Below are 21,964 nucleotides of genomic sequence, written 5' to 3' on the forward strand. Positions count from 1 at the left end.
TTTTCAGAAAGAGGCCAAGGGAATCTATAAATTCCTTTATCTCGAATACGTTTCCTTTGCTCTCTCTGTGATTGTGATATATTGCAAAATTATGTATTTTAATTTGTACGTTTTTAGAGCTAGTATTATCCGTACTTTTGCTGAAGGACCCTTCAAGATAATAGCCTAAAATAGAAAAAGAAATTCTTTTCATAACTTGATTAAAGGAAAAATAGATTAATAGAAGATATGCTGTATACATTTCAAGTTTATTCCAATCTGACTAGTTAATTAATATTTTCATTCAAAAAAAAAAATCCAACCATAAACTCACAGTGAATTCCATGAAAGATTCACATGTGAATTTTATTTATGTTTTCATCGTTGTTTTGTTTTTAAGCATAGGACTGAAAAGGTGAACAATTCAGGCTCCTACTGTCAGTGAATACAGGGTGACTTTATGGTAGGCACGTATTAGATTAAACTACAGAACTATATTTAACCTGAGAAGATAGGGTCCCATTTATGTAATCCTGCTTTAGGAGCTTCTAATGAGTTACTGCAGCCTAACCCAGATATGTCTGCCAGCAAGTCCCCTGCTCCTTCATGTCAACACAATAATGAGAGTACAATTTAATTGTAAAAATTGCTGCACTGCACAAAGAACACTCTCATTAAACAGGCTGATCGTCAATACAATCAGTAGCCTAAAACTAACCTTCTGCCTAATTTAACTCATAACACGGAAGATTTATATTTATTTAAATTATATTTCCTATATAACCATAGTCACAGTGTTACCAAGAAGACGTTCCTGTGGCAGGGGCATAAGTAGTCACTGGAATTAACTAAGTAAAGACATTGATAAGTGCTTTGACACTAGAGCATTCACAGAGAGAGCAGATCCCTACATTTACAAGTTAATGAACACACGCAGAAATTACTGAAAGATGCTTTATAAGTTGAGTTATTATCACCGTGGCCTCTTTTTGCTTTAAAAAATCTACTGACAAGAATGCTCATCCACCGTAGAAATGTCTTCATCTTTCACAGAGCATCCACTGAGAGTCAAGCTTCCCCACCAGAGAGTCCTGCAAGCAGCCACCTGCCTCGCAGACACATATGGCACTTGGGGATCAGCGGGGGCCAGGGTGAGGATCGGTCACTTGGTAACATCTGCCAACTGATCAAAAGTGGCATTAATGAAATCCTGAAAGGAGTTTAGTTCACTCCTTCATGCTGAAAGACAGCTGTAGTGACAAAAGGTGTACGTAAAAAGCAGCACATTAGATTATACGCGGTAAAATGGAGCAGGGAAGAGGATGAAGCTTTTCAGAACAGGCTTTTTGACCCAAGTCACCTACTGCAAACACCTTGCCAGTTACAATCCTAATATTGTTTGAAATCAAGCACAGCATGAAATGTAAAACAGAGATGCAATAAACAAGGACAGGAATAATAAAATAAAAAAAGGCCCAACTACAAACAGAAGAAAAAAAAGAATTCATCATGATTTGCCATTGGATCACACACTTCAGTACCTGTTGTTTCTAGATTGGGCTATATTTAAAGGGTTGTTAGCTTTAAGATCATCTCAATAAATGATCATAAAGCAAAAATGATACATGTATAAAAATAGTTTGAATGTCAGTGTGACTAGTTGCCTTCTTTACACTGGGTCTACTGATACTGTATATACAGGAAAAACACTAAAAATGCACATCAGAGAGATGTAGTTTCAGATCACCACACTTCCTCTGGGGCACAGGATGCCCTTCTCTGTTGCTATCTCAGGTCCACAGATCTCAAGATTTAGAGAACAGCAACTATACCAGGAATGGAAACACGGCATTCCCAAAGTCAAACAAGGCCAGTATACCATAAACATAGTATCTTGGCTTCAGGTGCTAATTATTTCCCTGCAAAGCTACAGCCGGTTTACCACTGTTCAACAGGAAGTTCTTCCACTAATTTAGCTCTTCACAAAGGAAACAATAAGATGCCTCAAAGAAAAAGCACTTAAATTTATTTTACTTAAGTATTTTATCAAAAAAATATGATGACAGGAAAATCAAATAATGGCTTCTTTTTAGCAAGAGAAGAGAAGAATACAAAGCTTATAGGAAGAAGGAAAGAAAACAGCAGATTTGATGACTGGCAATCTAAGCCCTTAGCTTGTTTAACTATACATAGAACTAGATCAGAGATTTTAGTCTGTGATGGGAACGAGACAGAAAGTGAATCACAATATCTCTTCCACCATGTGGTGTGCCTATCAATTAAGGCACTGTTTCTGCACCATGAGAATGCAATGTAAACACTTCATGTAATGCAACCTGCCTCATATCCAAGCTTTCTGTAAGACTTTTGTTGCCAAGATTTTCTTGCCTAAGCTACCGTTTCAAACACGGAAGGCTGCCCCTTGTGAAAGTGGAAAAGTACCATAAAAAGGAAGCAGAAGACAGTTCTTTCCTGTTTCTCTCCGTATTCAGCAATTAACCTGTTACTTTCAAGCCTTCAGATTTAAAACAGAGAAATAGTTAAATATGACAGCCTTTGAACATATCTCAAAAGTTGCAATATTGTACATTGTCTCCAATCTATCAGTAATTTTGGTGTTGGCTTGGCTGTTCACAAGAAACACATTAATTCTAATGCAGCTCAGTCTCAGAGAGAGGGAGACATAAATCCTCTTCCGTAACCGGTCATTGGGATGAATTGCACAACGAAGGCCAGATGCTGAACCATCTCACAAGCACCATTCACCTAGGGCTTTATATATATCATATATTGCACGATGAGGTGAGAGATTGAGAAGGGAAGACTAAATATAATTTTTTTTATAACTGTTGCTTTGATAAACTCAAAGACTGATTTTAGCATTCTTCCCAAGCTCAAGAAAGCTAATCTATATGTCCAAGAAGCAAACAATACAATCAGTGGAAAACCTGGCATTAAACAATGACTCAGCACATGGACTGAGCCTCAAACTCTCAATAAAAAATTTATAACATATTTAAAATTTAGAAGGCTGCTTACATTCACTCAGAGAGAAAAAGAAAAAAAAGCAGTAAGCTAGTAGTAAGCTAACTAAAAGCAAAATCAGAAATTAAAAAATAAGTAGCTTGCTATTAACAAGAAAGGAAAAATGGTCACTTCTCTTAGTGTAAGGGCAACTCAGAAAAAAAATCATTAAACAAAATCACTGTAAATTTTCTGTAAATTTGAAGTCATTCAACACGACATGACCTTCAAGGAGAAAGCTGATGTTGAAATCAGAAAGATAAATTCCATGTTTAGCATCAGTAAAATTTATTATAAAATGTGTTTCTTTGGCATTATACGGGTAGATTTGAAGCTGATATTAACATTAATGATTAAAATTGAGTACTATGTAGACATGTTATGAATATTAATAAAAGTGTATTACACAAATGCACATACATATGATCTGTCCAGACTGAAATGTATATTCCATCCTATAGAGACAGATAATCCCAATGGAAGAAGAGAAGCACTTATGTAAAAAGGAAATGTAGATGAAACAGATATCAGGAAAAGCTGAAATTCAAGTTACACAGAATGCTTAGGTGCTTCATGAATAAAGAGGGAGGAAAACTTCAATAACTGAGAAATCATGCTGTGGAAGAGGAGAAGTATCGACTAAGTATAAAATAATACGCAGATTATTCTATGGAGACATGAAACATCTGAATATAAATTCTACTTATCAAAACCAGAATGAGTTTTAGCCATGTTAGAAAATGCAAAGCTGAGCTCCAACTTACATCAACACCATGAACATGGCATTTTCCTGCTGGCTCAGTTTCTCATGTTGAAGGATGACAAAAGAATTCATTCCTTTCCTGCCATGTGGATAGGCAGGAGGATAACTAAACAACAACCAGTTTTGAGAACTCTACTTTCTGCATTATCAGGAACAGGATGATAGTTTTGTCTCCTTGACATACTTCCACAGCAAGCATTCCAAACACAGAAGCAGCAGATCAAACTCCCCTGACATTAAAAGATGAAATAAATCTCTGTACAGAGGCTATTACTCCCCACACATATACTCAGGAATAGAAGCAGAGTCAAACTCTGATCCAACTTGCAGATTGTTTCTTTGTTAGTTGCGGTGACGTAGGCATCAATTCTGAAATGTGTCGCACTCCACAACAGGCAAAAGCATGCAAATGTACGAGTCTGGCCACATCTTGCACGTTGAGGCCCCCGTGCAACCCAATATATTTAGAAACGCTATCTTATTTTTTTCTTGCAATAAAAAATTGTTTACATGTTTTTGAACACAAACATCACAGAATTTGCCCATCTACTCCAACATTACAAAACCAGAGTAAGAAGTGCAAAATTTAACCGAACTGCTTAAGTAATGAAGCTTTGATATTTAATTGATTTGCTTGAAAACGTAAATTGCTAAAAAACACCACATTATTTTAACCTGACAGTCCCACTGAGACCAATATTTCTCACTACACTGCGAGCTTATTCTAAGACGTTGATTAGCACAAATACTACTAACAGCATGCAGAAAAGAAAGCTCAGTTCTAGAGCTGGCTTTGAAACTCAGCTTGCCATGGTTATAGGTTAAAGCTTCATTTTCACATCTGCACAGGTACTACCCAATCCAGTTTGAGGCCCAGACAACAGAACCAAGGGCTGACAGTCTTCAGTGTCACTCTACAGCTCTATAAGCCGGTATTTCCTGCAACTCATTTCCCACGTTCCTCTTGGTCTCAGCTATTTATTAGTTTATGTGGATTTAAACATCTTTTAAGGCTTCAGTTTTAAAATGGTTGGCACCATTTCACCAACATCCTGCTCATCTAAGTCAAACAGCCCTAGATACTGCAATGCAGAATGATATTAGCAAACCAGAGAATCACAGTATATATTGCTCCAGTGTGATCTATAAGCCTTGATACAGCACAGATTATTATGCTGGAATATCTGAAGAGACAAAAACTCCATAATGGATGGGATGAAGTCTCTGAAAGGGATGTCAAACTAGAGAGCATTTGGTTTTGTACAATTGGTTCTAATTCAAAGGGCACAGAAGTGGTACTAGAAGAGACCTTGCTGGCAAGGAGAGAAGAAAAGCAGGAACAAACCAAGGGATCTGCAGTCAGAGAAGTGTGAGTGGGTGTGCAGGGCCATATTCCAAAGGGAACCAGTTTTGCTGTCAATGAGCCAAAACATCTCAGCTGAGCATACTGAAAATAGTCACCTGAAAAAAAAAAGAGGAAAAAAATCAGGAACTACTTGACAGTTTTCCATAGAGAAGAAGTTACTAATAGTCACTGAAGGCTTGTCCAGGAATTTCAACACATGGGTAACAAGTCATCCCTCTGCTCTTGACATTTTGTTTAACTAGCTGGTAATACAATTTTATGTGCTACCCAGAAAAGTCACAAGACAGCAAACTCCAGGGTGTTACAGGTCTCTAAGTTGATATCTGGTTAAAGCCCATATGGTGAAGGTGGCTGCAGTTTGCTTCAACAGATTCAGAACAAAATCAGGTAGACTCCCACCTCCCCAAATTTTATTTTAAGATTAAATGTTAATTTAAATGTTAATCATCTCTGCAACAGTGAGTTGCACAAAGGAAAAGTGAGATTTTTTCCCTTTCCCTCGGTGTGGCATATGTGCTATTTGCATAGCAAGTTACAATGAGGACAGCAGCGGTCATGACCACCAATGGTGTCTGTATGCAGCACCTTCAGGCAGCTAAGTGTACGCGGAATGCAGTGTTTCCACCCAACACCTTGAAACCAAGCAGAGTTTCACAAGCCACAGCAAAAATTAACAAGAAAGTTCTCAAAACAAGAAGAAGGACAATCTGACATGTTATCTGGAGAAAGTTAAATCCTAGTTGTCAAAAACAGATAAGAAAGACCTCAGCATCCAACACACAACATCTGGGGATTTCCACACTGATATTCGTGAAGAACACTCTGTGGTCAGCTGAGATCTATAAAAATATCAGCATTATTCTTTTCTGTCTATGTGTTCCATGCAATGTGTGTGTTACTGAGTCATTCAGAAAGACCAGTCTCAAAACCTACTTTCTTCATTGATGCAGTAGCCAGGAGCACCACCATGCAACTGACCGCAGCCTTGCACCAAACATTGGCTTTCCCATACTGAACTGGAGGCTCACGTACCTGTAGTCAACTGATAAACCAGCACCCACAGGGCAATAGTAACCGCTTTCTTTAGTGCCTTAGCCATCTCACTAGCAAGAATGGGGAAAACACTGCACGTATATGCTGTAAGAATTCCCCTGCCATTTCTTGGCATCCAAAATCTAGTAGGTACTGTGATGCAGTGAGTATATACCACCTGTCCCATACCCAAAGTGTCAGTCTATCAAGAATCTACAGCAATTATCAATACTGGCAAAATCACGTAGCTAGTAACTGTATTGTGCCAGGTTAGCACGCAGAAGCTCTCCGCCATGACCTGTTAACACCTCTGAGGTTCAGAAACAAACTCAGAATTGCTTGTGCATCTCCAGAGCCTTCTACACATACAGTCCCCCTTCTGGAAACCTTCATCCAGGACCAAGGTCTGCCACCAAATAGAACAGACTCAAACAGAGAGCACATGCAGTTGGAACTCAAACCCATTGGTGGATTAAGAATACTGCTCCCCAGAAAAACTAAAGCTTACTGAAAAATGCTAAGAAATAAATTCTAGGGCAGTTCAAATGAGAAGGGCTCAGCTCTTGAACTCACCTTGAACTGACAACAAAACTAAGCACAACCAGCAAAGTCCTAGTGGCGTAGGCATGGATCATATGAAGCTTTGTGACATGGATGTTCACAGGCAGGTTTAATGAGCCTCAGAACTACAATACAACTTGATGGAATTTTTTCATGTTCTAATCTGCACTGTACTGGGTTAGCTTTACACCAAAAGGATGGTCTGTGCGCCTCTTCAATCACTAAACTTTTGGACTGTGGCCCCAAAGTCACATTCGTCCACTAAAATCTTAAGAACACATACAAGCACCCACTTACAGTCCCACTGTTTCATCAGTCAGAAATACTTGTGGCATGGGCCATGCTAAAAGCTGGGGAAAAAAGTCTTATTTTCAGACTTCACTAGATATTAAAGAACAATATATATGTATTCAAACCCCCCAAACTGTAGCAGCTCTTCCCATGCAGAGAGGTAAGGCTGTTGGTCAGTCACAAGGAGTGCATCCGCTACTGTCAACCTCTGTGCCTAGACTAGTGGCTATTTACATCCAGTGTAAATCTAGAACACATGCAATAAAGTTGATGGATGTATGGATGATGGATTCATGTTAGACGGACTGTAGTTAAGATCAGAATCAAACCAGTCTGTACCAAGAGGGTTCTTATTTTTCTATTAAAAAAACTACAACCCTTGTAAGAGAGAACCCATTACAACATTTATCTCACCTATGGGGTGAGTGTGTATCTCAGGCAATATAAAACAGGAAAAAGAAAAATGGTTTGTGCAATTCAAAAACTCTCAAAAATAAAAGTTTTCTGTTGTACAGTTTCATTACTAAAGAATAAGCCTTAATGATTCCTTCCATATATTAAAAAAAAATGTTTTAGCAGAAAACAGAATGACATGGCTTAAACTGTGCAGAACATCCATTCCTCCATCAGGAAAAAGCACACAGCAAAATAAGAACATGTAGCATTTTGCCATCAACAAAGCTGCCTACATAGTCGCCCACTCTTTCTTTTTTTTCCTCTGTAGTGTTTTCTTTTAACTCACTCATCTCCTTCTGCATCTTTCTGACAATCATTGACTTACCTACTTTCCATACAGTTTCTTCAGACTTGTTTTCACAAGAAAACTGACCATGGAAATAGTTGCTCTCCTCCAGTCAGTTCAGAATACATCATCCATTTTAATTTTGCCCTCTCTCAATATATTTATATACCAATAAAAATCTCCTTGAGAAACAGAGAGGTTATTCTAAGGTATCTGAAATCTGAAATAACTAGAGCAGCATAGCTATTCCGCATATCTCAGCTTCACGCTGTGATAGATCCATGCATTTGGTCCCACCTCCCAGAAAGGAGCTGGCAATTACTGCATTCCAGTGCAGGACCAAGGATTTTTTCCAGCTCTCTTACTCCACATGCCAGTTACAGCTGACTGTGGCAGCTGAACCAGTTATGCATTTTTGCATCAGATGCACAAGAGCTAGATGTACTAGGTATGACAGGGGAAACCTGCAGTTCATTTTACCTTTTCTGCAAATAAGAATTATTGTTCTTGACAATAATAACATTTAAGGGTCTGCGTTACCAACATCTGACAGGATTTTAGATTTACAGATCTAAACCTATAAGAAATGCATAGTATTTATTACCCACAGCAAAGCAAGACAAGGAATCCATTCAATGTTTCCCACGGGCAGGCAGGTGTTCAGCCATCTCCAGGAAAGCAAGGCTCCATCACGTGTAACAGTTACCTGGGAAGACAAACGCCATCACTCCAAACATCCCCCCTTCTTTCTTCTTCCCCCAGCTTTATATGCTGAGCATGACGTCATATGGTATGTAATATCCCATTGGTCAGTTGGGGTCACTGTCCCAGCTGTGCCCCCTCCCAGCTCCTTGTGCACCCGGCAGAGCACAGGGAGCCAAAAAAGTCCTTGACTAGTGTAAGCGCTACTTACAACAACTAAAGCATCTCCACATTATCACACTGTTTTTCACACAAATCCAAAACATAGCCTCGAACTAGCTTCTATGAAGAAAGTCAACTCTGCCCCAGCCAAAACCAGGACACAGGAATAAAAGAAACAGCTAAAACATATTCACTTTTCAAGGTAACTCATTGCAGAGAATACAACTTAATTGCAATTCAGCAGTGAAACCAGTTTAAAAATACAAAAAGGCCGATCTAACCTTCCCAGTCAAGTATATACAACTTGAGTTTTGGAGCAGGAGATTTATCTTTGAGACTTCAACCCTTCATACAAATGCAGTTTGAAATATGGCATCAAATGCAAAAATTAGTCATAGGGGACTAAGAGACTGCAGAAGCATTTAAGCCTCATTTCCGTAGGAAGCAAGGCTATAGCAAATGTAATTAAAGTTTTTAGTAAGAGTTTGCCATTTTCCTAAAAGACTTGGAATTACCAGAAGAGATGCTACGTGTTGGGGCACAGCATCCCATCCTCCCTCCCCATCCTACACGGCTATGGCCAAAGCCTCATATGAAAGCTAATAGGATGATTATCTTCTAGAAGGATTATGCTGCACCGGGAAGCTGAAGTCTGCCTTTGTGAGAATTAAGTCCATCATGCTTATTGGTCAGCTGAATTATTTTCTTTTGCCCTAGTGCAGATAGGTTTTCATTCTGATCTTTCTTAAAATGAGTGAATCTCAAAGAACACCGATATAAGAAGCTGGGATAAAATGCACTTGCAGATCATTCTTTTTGGTTTAAGAAATAGGGAGCCCAGGAAAGGTTATGAAAGGAAAAATGACTGAATTCTTCTTTAAGAAATAAAGGTCTGCTACACTAAATTAGGAACAGTATAATTATAATACAGTCGATACCTAACATTTTTAGCAATGAATGACTACGACAAGATCTGTTTTATGGGAAATGCCAAGGTGTGACTCAAAGCAGATCAACATAAGGTAAAAGCATTGGGAAAGTGGTGCTGAACACCTCGATAGGTGTTCTATCTTGCTAGGTGTGAAAGCGGTGCTCTTGGGGATTCACCTCTCATTTCTGGGCAATTTAGAGAAGCAAGATCACAACACACTCTTTCCATCCTGGGAAGGACCACACCGTGTTTACATCCAGATAGTGCAGGAAGGACTACATGAAGGAGTTACTCCAAAATCATAGAACTACTTGCAGCTTAGAGACTCAAACAGTACAGGAATCAGTGTCTCACAAAGTAAAACCTCCACCCCAGAAACATGTCCTGATTGCACTCGGGATACGAGTGCATCACATTGCCACAAGTATAAATGAGGAGAACAAGCTTGTTCAGAGAATTAGTATTTCACAAGAAGACCAGGCTTATAGCTTTGGATGGAAATTCAAATGCAAGCTTTGAGAAGAAATGCAAAACACTTGACACTTTCTTAGCATAAATAGGAGCATGGTGGTGCAGTAAATAAACAGCTACCAGATGCTGGATACTGCTCTAGACAGAAAACAGAAAAAGAGGATGAAATCTCAGTCTCATAATCACTGACACTTTAGAAAACCTTATTAAAATAGGTCTACTTTAAATAGATAAGATGTTCCTCATCCTGATCATTAAAGAAGAGAAATAAAGTAATTTTGGAAGAACCCAAGGAAGATCACTCTGCAGTGACTCACTTTTACCTCAACATACAAATAATAATAATAATAATAACAATCATAAACTTCAGTTTCAACTACACCAACATGCCATTTGGCTCACTTCATCTTAAAATAAATAGATAATGTTAGGATTAAACTTGAGTGCACTATACTCACAGGGAAAAAAAAAAAATCACCTCCTCACCTGCATTGTGAAGTCAAAGTAAGCAGATATGTGGACAGTGCCCATAACAAACCCTGACAACTATGTTTACCTTAGCTAAAGGGACACCATTTACTGAGGATACACCCAGGAAGCCATGCATTTTATCTGCAGCACATGCTTAACATCACTGCTAAATCAAAAGTGAAACTGCAAACTACAGCCGGGTGACACTAACACTTCCGTACTGGATGGAAAGGTAACAGCTATCATAACAGCAACTAAAAATGTTCAATACTAACATCTTGTCAAAGACAACTGAAATGGAGGACAACTGTCAGTTATCCAAAAGGATGAAAGTTATGTCAAAATGGCACTGAGAAATATGAAAAATACACTTTCTGAAACAGCTCCCATTTTCCTTACTTTCACGGTAGGGTGCTAAAGAACAGGCAAAATACTGTGAAGATGGACTGAAAACAAGAAGAAAACAGAGCAGAAAACCTCAAAGAGTTATGAGAGACATCTTGATCCTCCTACAGTTGTGCCAACCTCCAGAATTTAGTAGGGAACAAGTAAGCAACACATGAACAAATACACATTGAGGCGATAATATAAATAGCTCCCCTCTTAATTTAACACTGATTACAGAATGCCAGCTCACAGACTAAATATACAGTTTTTAAAAAACACCTGCAAGAAACAAAGTCATATTTACATCAAAGTTCTTTTATCATCAAAACAAAAGGATGCTCTTCAACCATCTTCCACTAAAACCAAAGCAAAACAAACCAATGTGGACTGTGCTTTTTGAGGAGGACATAAGCAATACAAAAAAGTCTATTCACTATTCCTAAATATCTCACCATTTAAGTGATTTTTGCTTAACTTTCAGACTTTCACTTCCAGAAACAGGTTTTAGTTAATCAGGTTATTCACCATATTACCAGGACAGCACTAAAACAACTACAAGTGTGTTCATGCTTATATGTTTCTATATAATGCATATTAGGCATACCTCTCTTAAAACCAGAGGATAGAAAGATAAATTAGAAATTGCCATTCTATATCTTTACCGACAAATAATTTCCCATTGTGAACTGTTAACAAGATACATAATCACTACAAGGTTTTGTGCCTAAAAAACCAACAAAATCAAAATAACAGGAAAAGCAACATTTCACACTGTATTCCTCATTACATCAAGCACCTTATCCACTCCTGTCTAACTTAAGCTAACAGATGCAGGTGGGAGCCTCCCAAATACATCTGGCTCTTCATTTGCATTTATGCATGTGTCTGAGAACCTATACAGTAAAGAAAGAATGTGTCAAATTCAAAGGTAGCTGTGGAATGAAATATGAGATCTACGAGACTGGCGTTGTGTTGAGAGGAAAAGGGGAAGACGTCACCTATCTCAGCACATATAAGAAATTTCTCTTAAGCTGCCAATCTTGTTAGACTTACTCAAACAAAGAATGGAATATTGCAAGTAAGGAAGTAATGGACTTAAAGTTTTAGTGATCCACATGGTAAAAAAAAAAGTTTTATGATTTTTAATAATGTGCAAATGATGGAAGTATCACTGAAAAAGAATGAGTTAAAAATGAGTTTAAACTATTACTATGGTTCCATTTTGCCCCACTGAGAATGAAACTATACCATTTTTATTAAACTACTATAGATATTTACCCTATTACTGAAGTTAGGGCTGACAAAATTTTATATTTTAAAAAATCTTAGCAAAAGTTAAACAGAAGTAAGCTACAAAATTTGCATACAGGGGGAAGCCTTCCCAAGATGGAAAAAAGCACTTTTTTACATCGTGAACTCATGATTTTTGACTGTAACACATGTATAAACTATGAAACAATTACTATGAAACTGATTTTCCTGCATAAGGCAGAGTAACATGGCAATAAGTACCAAAATCAGCAACTGCTCTAAATATGGAACTTTTTTTAACGAAAAACAAAAGAAACAGAATGTGTTTGTGCATATCAGTACACAAAGCTGCAATTAAGGCTGCATATTGTCCCTTCAAAATGAAGCAGAGTAGAGTTAATGAAAGTTGAGAGAAAAAAAAAGTCAGGATTACAGATGAGAACATAAGAAAGGTTTTAATGGTTTGTTTCCTTGATGGCAAAGCAACCTTAGTTCAAAATTAATACATGAATAGATAAACTGACATGCAGTAATCAGTGGTACATGTCCATATATCCTCTCAGAGGGAGGCAGCATGCAACCAGCCTTGCTTCTATGCAATGAGGCAATCCAACCTCTCATTCTTCCATTCTTTTCTGTTCCCTGACATGTGTTTATGCCAGCTCCAGCTGGTCTTACGCTGTTCAGAAATGTGGCCCAGGCCCACTTATTTCCTCAGTATACTTGCTACTCCTATTTTCTATTATAATCTAATCAAATGTTCAACAGAAAAAAAAAAATCTATACATAAAAATAACTATAAACATTTAAATGCTGACAAATAATATTTAAAAGAAGAAACTGACAGCAGAGCTGGGATAAACTGTAACATAGATGGTGCTGGGGACACAAATATACTAACTATGGAAAACAAAAAGAGGGCTTGAATGAGATGGACCTCTAAGAGAGAAATCATGGCAAGGAGCCACTATTCTATTCCTGTGTACTGAGATTAACATTTTAACAGAGCACATCTCTTCCAATTCAAGCCTTATTTTTACCTCAAGTTCAACCTACGGCCTCTTTTGAGGATATTTCTAACTTCTGCGTTCCCATAACAACAATCTAAGACACTAAAGGAGCATACATTTAAGTGGAGAGTGTGCATTGCTCAGAGCGTTTGCAAAAAGAAGAAGAAAAAGAAAAAAAAGGCTTTATCTGGACACAGAGAACTTAAACGTGTTGGGCAAATCTCTATACCAATGGCCTCTTACAGTACTAGTAGCTCAGCCCGTAGCAGACTTAAGCCCCAGTGCCCCAGTGAAGGGGCCCTTAAATTTGTAGAGCACGTCTCCCAACAGTGGACTCTCCACCCATGAAGAGAACCACCTCGTCTAGAAGATCCAAGATTCTTGACCCTTCTGTTTAAAACTCCAACCTATCTATTCACTTCATATTAACATCCTCATTACCTGCACCCATCCAAAGACAAAAAACAAAAAACTCCAAACCCAAAAAGACCCCACACTACCTCAGGTGCAAGAAACGAAGTCATTCCTTTGGACTGACAAATATAAACAGAGCAGAGGTTGAAAACAAATGTTCTAAGCCCTACAGAATATCTCAGCTCCTGTATAACAAGAACTACTTTTAACATTATTAACAGTAAGGCATGCACATTTTCAATGCAGAACAAAAGCAGCATCTCAAAATATTCAGCTTTTTAAAGCAGATTTTTAAAGTCTTCATAAAAACCTTCCAGCGTAAATGCACCATGAATTAGTGTTTCACAATCAGAAAACATTTATTTTCAGCAGGCTTTGGAAAACCAACACAAAGCGTATTCACCCCTAGCCATATAAAACCTGAGAGAGAAACTGGCATCTCATGGAGATGAAATACAGCAGACCCTAATAAGCATTACAGAATCCCATTCCTGCATAAATGCATACGCACATCATGCTTACTGTCAGTGAGACCAATCATGTAAGAAAAGACATTACGGTGTATGCATGATGGGTCCTAAGCACGGGGCAGGGATCTCTGGGAGCAAAAGGCATCTTGAAATGAAGTAGGACTCATTTTTTCCCCCTTACAAAATTTTTTAGGATTTCCTTTTAATAATCCTATGAATTTTTAAAATAAATAACAAAAAATAAATACCATCTGTTTAAGTTAACATCATTTCTTAGGATTGTTTGATTGGACAGTGTCATATATGGAAGTCATCAGTCAAGCTAGTAATATACAACTGATAATCTGTAAATACCTAGCAAAACCAAATCCTGCTTGTTTGTTGAACCTGTATCCACTACGTTCTCTCCAAATAGGGATCCCGCGAATCTGCGGTGACTCACAGGCCTAACGGCTGCTTTAAGGGCTGAGGTAAAGAACTTCTCTCAAAATCTCACCTATTCACTAGGACAAACCGGTCTTAACGGGCAACCAATAAACAAAAATTACACTGTGTTCGGACACTCCTCTCACCCAACCCCCCGGAGTGATCTGTTCTGTGGTGTTGCCATAGAAAATGGAAAGGAAGCCTCCAATTAGGGAAGAGGTCACTCTTAAGCAGAGACATTATGCAAATATCAGCCAGCCAGCACCCTGCAGGAAAAAAAAAAAAAAAAAAAAAAAACCCTAAAGGCCTCATCCTGCACGCCCTCCAAGGGCAGGCCTCAGATTTGCTCTCAGAAAACCCGTGGCAGCAGGGCTCGCCTTGCAGGAGCGGGTCTGACCCCGCAGCCTGCCCCGCCGAGGCCCGGGGCCCCGCCGGAGCCCCAGGCGAAGCCCCAGGTGAAGCCCGGGAGGGCGGCGGCGCCCCGCCGGGGGCCGCACCGTTATCCCGCCCGCATCCCACCCTCCCGCAGGCACCGGCGGCTGCAGGGTCGGCGGGGATGGGCGGGCGGGGGTCGGGGGTTCCCACCCGCCGCAGCCGCGGGCCCGGGGCTCTCCCTCCCCACGGCGGGCGCGGCCCGGCTCGCTGGGAGCTGCGGGGGAGCCGCGGGAGAGCCAGGGCAGGCGGGAACCCCTGGAGGCGCTGGTTCCCTCGGCGGGCAGGAGACCCCGACCGGGGTCAGGCAGCGCCCAGCCCCGCCAAGGACCGGCCGCCCTTCCCGGGGCTCCCTCGCCCGTCGGGTCACCGGCACGGCGGGGCGACGGGGGCGGGCACGGCCTCGCCCCACCCCGGCTGCACTTTTTGCCCTCAGGCACCCTCGCACCATCAAAGTCTCCGAGCGCGGCAGCATCCTCCATCCACCCACCCACCCATCGATCCGTCCGTCCGTCCGTCCGTCCGTCCGTCCTCCCTCCCCCACCCAGTCCTCTGCGCCGCCCGGGCATCACCCACTCGTGCCTCTCGCCGCCGCCGCTACTCACCCACGCCGCGGCCGGCAACGGCGGCAGGGCCCCACCAAGCTCTCGCCCCGCTCCCTCCCCGGAGGCACCCGCTGGCGCGATGCGGGCGGAGCAGGCGACGACACGATATGATACGACACGACACGATATGATACGACACGACACGACACGACACGATACGATACGACGCGACGCACCGCACCGCCCGGCAGCCGCACCTCGCTGCCGGCGCCGGGCTCCCTCCCCGGCTGTCACCGGCGGCCCGCCCCCGGGAGGCGGCGGCCCCGGCCCGGCCGCTCCCCGCAGCCCCGCCCCGAGCGGGCGGGGGCCCGGCCGCCGCGGCGGGACGTGCCCTCCGTGGGTCGCGTCGCTCTCAGCCCCCGGGGGTTTCCCCGGGACCCCGCTCCCGCTGCGGGAAGCGTCCCCCCGCCCCGAGTGAGGCGGCGTGCGCGGGAGCCGCTCCGGCTCAGTGGGACGTGCGCGGCGTGCCCCGGCTCCCCGCGCCGCCTCAGTGGATGCGGGCCCGTGGGCTTCAAGGGGAGAGTGCTGGCAAGGATTTACCGATTTCATTTTTCACGTTACACCCTACCGTAGCACTGAAGAATGAGGCACGGAGTTGTCAGATTAACTGAACTGCTAGCACTCGCTATCCGTGCCAGACGGCTGTAAACCCTAACGCCATTTAAAACCTCATTATTTTATTAGAATGGAACAGAACAGCTGCCTGAGGCTCCTGGGCCCAGGCTCTGCTTGAGGGTTTGTTTCAAACCAGACTGCCTCGTCTGCACTGCCGTACCGTGGCTTTGAACGCACCTTTTCTGAAACGCGGTTTGCGGGTATATTTCTGTTGATCCAGATTCCCTGATTGACCCAGTGAATGCAGCAGAAATATATTTTGGTTAGCCAAGTAGTAGGACCTCAGGGACTGGGAACGGTCACAATAATCAGCTCAATGTTACATTGATGGCTAATGCGATATTTGTGTAAACAGGCCCGTATCAAGGAGAAGATAAGGAGTTTTACCATTCCCATTGGGGTTTTTGCGTTGTTGCTGCCGGGGTGCTAGGTCTATACTTAGTTTAATAAGACAAGATGGATATGGGAGAATAGCTAGATAGATTTGAAGGAAGAACTGCAAATACAAGAAACGTGCATCAGTCTTGGAACATGCTCGAAGTAGGTTGATGGGGTTTGTCAGCAAGACAGCTCTGGGCTGCACCACAGCAACAGAAATCTGGTAAGAGGGCACTTCAGTCTAGTGAATAAAACCATAACACTCTCGATGGCCAAACTGAATGCTTCAAATCCAAATCTGAAGTGGAACACAGAGTTTAACAGTAAAGGCAATTAAACAGTCAGAACCGTCTTTTGCGACCAGAAGGGAACACACATTGCAGTGTGAAGCAACATTTAAACAAATCTCTTTCCAAAGGGAAGCATTTCAAACAGGAGCTAAAGGAATTCTTGTAGCCAGAATAACCCTGAAAGTTCCTTCTCTATAGGAAAATGCTGTTTTTGATTTTAAAGTCGGTAAGAATCGAATGTCCCAGCTGGGATTAATTACTTTGTGTAGTTTATTTGTTCCATTTTCCAAGACAACTTCAGGTATAAATGTTTGACATATATGCTCTTAAAAATATCAACATGTTTATTTGTGGCTATGTTCCAAGTCTGGCTTAAGCAAACCATAATAAGCAGCTTGTTATGCTTTAGCTGCTCTCTAACTGTTGTTTATAGGAATAGGAATTTTGGGCCTTGGTTCTGGCCCTGGTCAAGGAGAGAGGAAACTGGAGCTCTTAAATAATGTATGCATGGCTTTATATTAGTGTTGTGCCTTGTGCAAGGATGCAGTGTTGTGTTCTGAGAAAGGCAGGATGTCTGTATAGGATTTGCTTATAATGGGCTGGTGCATAGGGTTGTTACATGTGAGTTATTTTCTTACCATATTAAATAATTTTTGCATGAAAGTACTGAAAAATAAATAAGGTGAAATTTATATCTTAGCTAGCACTTTGTTTCTCAGTATTTTTCATTAATAAAAGTGGTTGAGGTTTTTAAAATTTACATTAGTTGGGCTTCCTTTAAAAGTAAAGTTAGGTGATGATCATCCTGTCTGCGCAAAGTCCAAAAGATCAGCTTCCTGTCAGACACGGCTCTGTAACCTGCTCTCCCTTTCCTGGAGAGCACCCTCCACTTCATGAACCCTAGAGCATCCTTTTGAGAGCGTGTGGTTTGATATCCACTAATGTCTAGCAGCTGAGGGACCCATTGCACCGTCTGCACTGCACCAGTGTACTGTAAAGATGTCCCCATCCTCAAAGAACTACCGCTATCAGTGGGCATGGAATATCCAAGAGACCGGAATATTGAGTGACAGTAAAGATTTAAAATCTGACCTGTGTGTTTGCTTGTTTGTTCATTTACATCAGTGTTGTATCTTACTGGAAAAAAACCAAGTGGGTCCTGCAAGACTTGCCCCAGTTCACACAGGAATTCTGTGGGTCACCCAGAAATTAATCCTTATATATCCTGGTACATCTGAATTACCCTGATATATCAGTAGTGGCCCTGATAACGTGGGAGGCTTCTGAAAAACACGCACAGAGCATGCAGTTGTGAAAGACAGGGGGCATCTGCAAAGGAAAAGAAACGTTTTGCCCAGCCAGTGGCTGATATATTATTCCCGTTTGTTTAGCTATTGCGTTACCAGCTCTCTAACGCTGCTTTTAGTGATTAGTAAAGCACACTGAGATATTGAATCTGAAAAGTGCTTTGTGAGACATTGGCAAGAAAATATTAGGCTGTGTTCTGAATCCCTCAAAATCAATGCAAACTCTTCATTTAGTTCAGGAGGAATAGAACCGAGATTTAGAAGTAACACTGAAAACGCATAAAAAACCTTTCAGTAACTTTACAGCTATGCAGTTTAGAATTAGAAGCACTTTGACTATATTGTACTCTTGCTGAAGTAGCTATATTAAGTAGAAAGCAAAATAAAATTTCAAGGGCGGGCTATAATTGAAAAGTTAATCCATTTTTAATATTGATATACTCATCGTAAAGAGCTTTAAGCCTGCAGACTAGCAGAAGGGTATGAGAATCCTTGCTCTAATCTTGCCCTAACTTTCTAAGTATAATAAAAATGCCTTGTAAACAGTGGTGGTCCTCCTGCTGAGTTAAAACTCAAAGTGTGAGAAGTTTTTAAAACTTCAGCTCTGAATAACTGTATTGCTTTGAGCTCTTACATACTTTTATTAAAAAAAATCCCAGAGCACTTTTGAAACTGTTTTACACATAGGGAACCAGATTATCTGCTGCTGCAAATGTAAAAGTATTGCATTGATTATTTTTTATTATTTTTGTTGTTATTACTATTGTTGTTATTATTGTTATTATCGTTAATATTATCAATATTATTATTTAGAAATCAGAAATACATGTCTAAGGACAGATTTTTTTTTACACAGTATTTTTTTCCCATTGAAATGCAGCCATCTGCAGGCAACTATATAATAGCGCATAGCAACACTACAGCCATTATGTACAATATTTGGCCATATTTAAAACTTCTCACTGCTCGGGACTAATTATTATTCATGTTAATACTGCTCAGGACAGGAAAGGAAAATTTAACTACTCTTAGGGGGAACTTCAAGTAGACTCTAATTATCTACTTTAAAGGATTTGGGTGTGATCTTTTATGGGAATGATTTTTCTAAAAAAGTTGGACTCAAGAGATCCATTTCAGAAAGCCTGGGAGATTCAGAGTCATTGAAACAGAATGAGGTTTATTCTTCTAAATTATTGCAGCATGGTGAAACTTGCCATGGATTTTCATTTAAAACAGTGATGTTTTTATATTCATTTAAATTTTTTTAAAATACTGTTTATTCAGATTCAAGATTGCTAGGAAGAGCTGACCTGATTTTCCGTAGTAGTTGAGATGTGTTTTGATCAGAGAGCTGGCCTGCTAAGTGTCTGTGTATGGGATGCCTGGGCTCCCTCTCGGCACCGCAGGTGAATCTCTGTCAAGGCTACCTTGGCCCCAGAGCAGGGGCACTACTTACATACCCCTGGAGAGCCTGTCTTGCTGTGCAGTCCTGTATAAAATTGATAGCGGCATTAACACACACAAAACCCCCATCGCCTACCATCCTCTTGAATTTCAAACCAGAATTTGTATCTATCTGCTGAACCAAAAGGGCAACTGGTGCTGGTGTCCACAGCTCATAGGGCGGTACTGTAACTGGTGGGGGGCACCGTTCACTTGGGCCAAGGGCAGAAACTGCCTACAGCCTCCTGCGCATTGAACAAATTCTTTCTATAACACACATTTTGTCAGAATCAAATCTTTTTACAAATGGTAGAAACGTTGATATGACAAGTTGCGGTATATCTTCTTGGAGATGTTCTTCCCCCTCTCTCACCCTACTGAAGTGTTCGCCATAGGTGGGTGTTGGCAGAATATTCAGAAATAGCATGTGTTACAAGCATGTGCTTTTAATAGGGAATACTTACTGTGCATGGTTATCAATAGCAGCCAAAGGAATCAGACTGCAATTAAGGGTTGAAATATGTTCTCTTCCAAATGTAGTTTTAACAATCATAAGTTACATTTCTGTATTGCACAGAGTAGGTTGTACAATATTCCTTTTGTGTGTGGGCATCTGGCTGCATGGATATGTATGCACTTTTAATTTTTTCTTGCACCTGTTTTTGAGAAGTCACTTTTTCCTTAATAGAAGGGGAAGAGTCTTCTGGGAATATACACCCTAAAATTAGGATTTATTATAGGCTTTATGTGCAGCTGACTTGGTTAAAAGCTACCTTGCTGTGTAGTCACATATCAAATTAAAAATTACAATATAAATAGATTAAGTTAATGACTATGCTGTGGAATATGGGAATAAAGCATTTGACTTGTTAAAACAAAGGGGGAAAATGAAGATTTACAATATATTAACCCACGTTTGGTCAAAGATGCTGATACAGAAGTAAGCACTAGGGCTTTGGATGGCAATTGATTTCCAGTGCTACCTGTATAGCTGTCTTTAATGCATATGTTGAGATGATTAGCTGTAATAAGGAGTGGCTAGGGATTAAAAGGGTAAAAATAACAGCCATTATACTTCTTAAAAGGAATTCTCTGAGGATGTGTGCCTGTGGTTCACTCACGCTTGCTTTAGTACATAATGCACTGAGCTATTCAGAGCTGTGTTGGGAAAAGAGCTGCTAAACATGGCTGTTAAAAACATGAAAATTCGGTGCACCTGTTTTTCTTTTCATGATTCTTATTCTTTCTTTTTAAGGTTGAGTTGTTTAATGGCCACCTCAACTTTCTAAACACAAGATCCTATTGTAATATTTTAGATTATATATATTGATAATATTATATATATTTGGCAACTCTGAGTTGTAGCATATCTGTAATAGAAACTTCAAGTGCAATGGAAGAATGAAAAGAAAAGATGCTTTATTAATCATTCAATTAATACCAGAATTTAATCATATTGAAGATTTTAGTACTTCCACAGCAGTTTATGTGATTACAAAGTAGATGTGTTTTTCTGTATCTGTGTATTCAAAGCTGCAGGCAGTCAGGACGTAATACAAAGTTATGCAACATTTCAGAGGACAGCAGCTAGTTGGAAGTGTTCATTAAGAAATATCACGGCTTCTGTTATGCACACTGATATAAATCTTCAATCAGTATACAACATTGAGAAATATTTTACTTCTGCTGTGCAGAAAACAGCAAGGTCTTTGTTTTGGGGCATATTGAGGGATTCCCTTAGATGTACCTTTCTTATAGAATGAAAAGAGGTTGCTGTCATAAAGTTACTCTTTGTGAAGAAAGAAAGGGTGATAGGGAAATTAATAGACAGCCTGATAAATTCCTTCCCTTTTTCCTATTAAAAGAGGAGAGGATCCAAGTATTTGTACGTCTTTGGAAACTAGGGTGTAATTGAGCATAGGAGATCTGCAGGGTCTGCTGTTTCTCACCAGAAAGCAGCTCTCTTTAAAGACAGTGTAGGACACTGAATCTTGAGTGTGGTTTTTTCTTTAGAGGTAGAAATTGGATAGAACCAGCTGCTATCCAAAGGAGAAGATACTGGAATCAGTGAGTTATACCCTGTGGAAGATTAAATTGGCACTTCATTACTCATCCTTGGGGTGCACTAGCATTAAATTTATCAGTGAAGATACTGAAATTACACCTATATTAATCATATTCTTTTAAATGCTTAAAGGCAAAATAACAGAAGATTTTCCTAGCTGTCTGTAGATTACTTGGTGGTGCAGAACTTGGATGCTTTTGTACTTAATAAAAGCATATTTAATGTCTGTTAAGTGACAGGTTAATTTGCAACAGAGGAAAATAAAAATATTTCTTCAAGTTAAGAATTAATTGTATATGATATAACTAATCTTACAGTAATAGCAAAAAAAAAAGTTTATTAATTGCCCATAAAGTTCTGATCTCCTGAAACCACT

The 21,964-nt window shown here is 40.3% G+C and overlaps 1 long non-coding RNA gene across 1 annotated transcript; it reads right to left on the reverse strand.

Annotated features, from left to right (window-relative positions):
* Window positions 1–3,269: 3,269 nt before the first annotated feature.
* On the reverse strand, window positions 3,270–10,657 carry LOC142056963 (uncharacterized). Its single transcript, XR_012660497.1, has 3 exons — window positions 10,511–10,657; window positions 8,367–8,464; window positions 3,270–5,227 (listed from the first exon to the last, which is right to left on the reverse strand). It is a non-coding gene; the product is annotated as an uncharacterized LOC142056963 (long non-coding RNA).
* Between the last annotated feature and the right edge of the window lie 11,307 nt (window positions 10,658–21,964).

Source organism: Phalacrocorax aristotelis, chromosome 4, assembly GCF_949628215.1.
Source record: "Phalacrocorax aristotelis chromosome 4, bGulAri2.1, whole genome shotgun sequence".
Classification (NCBI taxonomy): domain Eukaryota; kingdom Metazoa; phylum Chordata; class Aves; order Suliformes; family Phalacrocoracidae; genus Phalacrocorax; species Phalacrocorax aristotelis.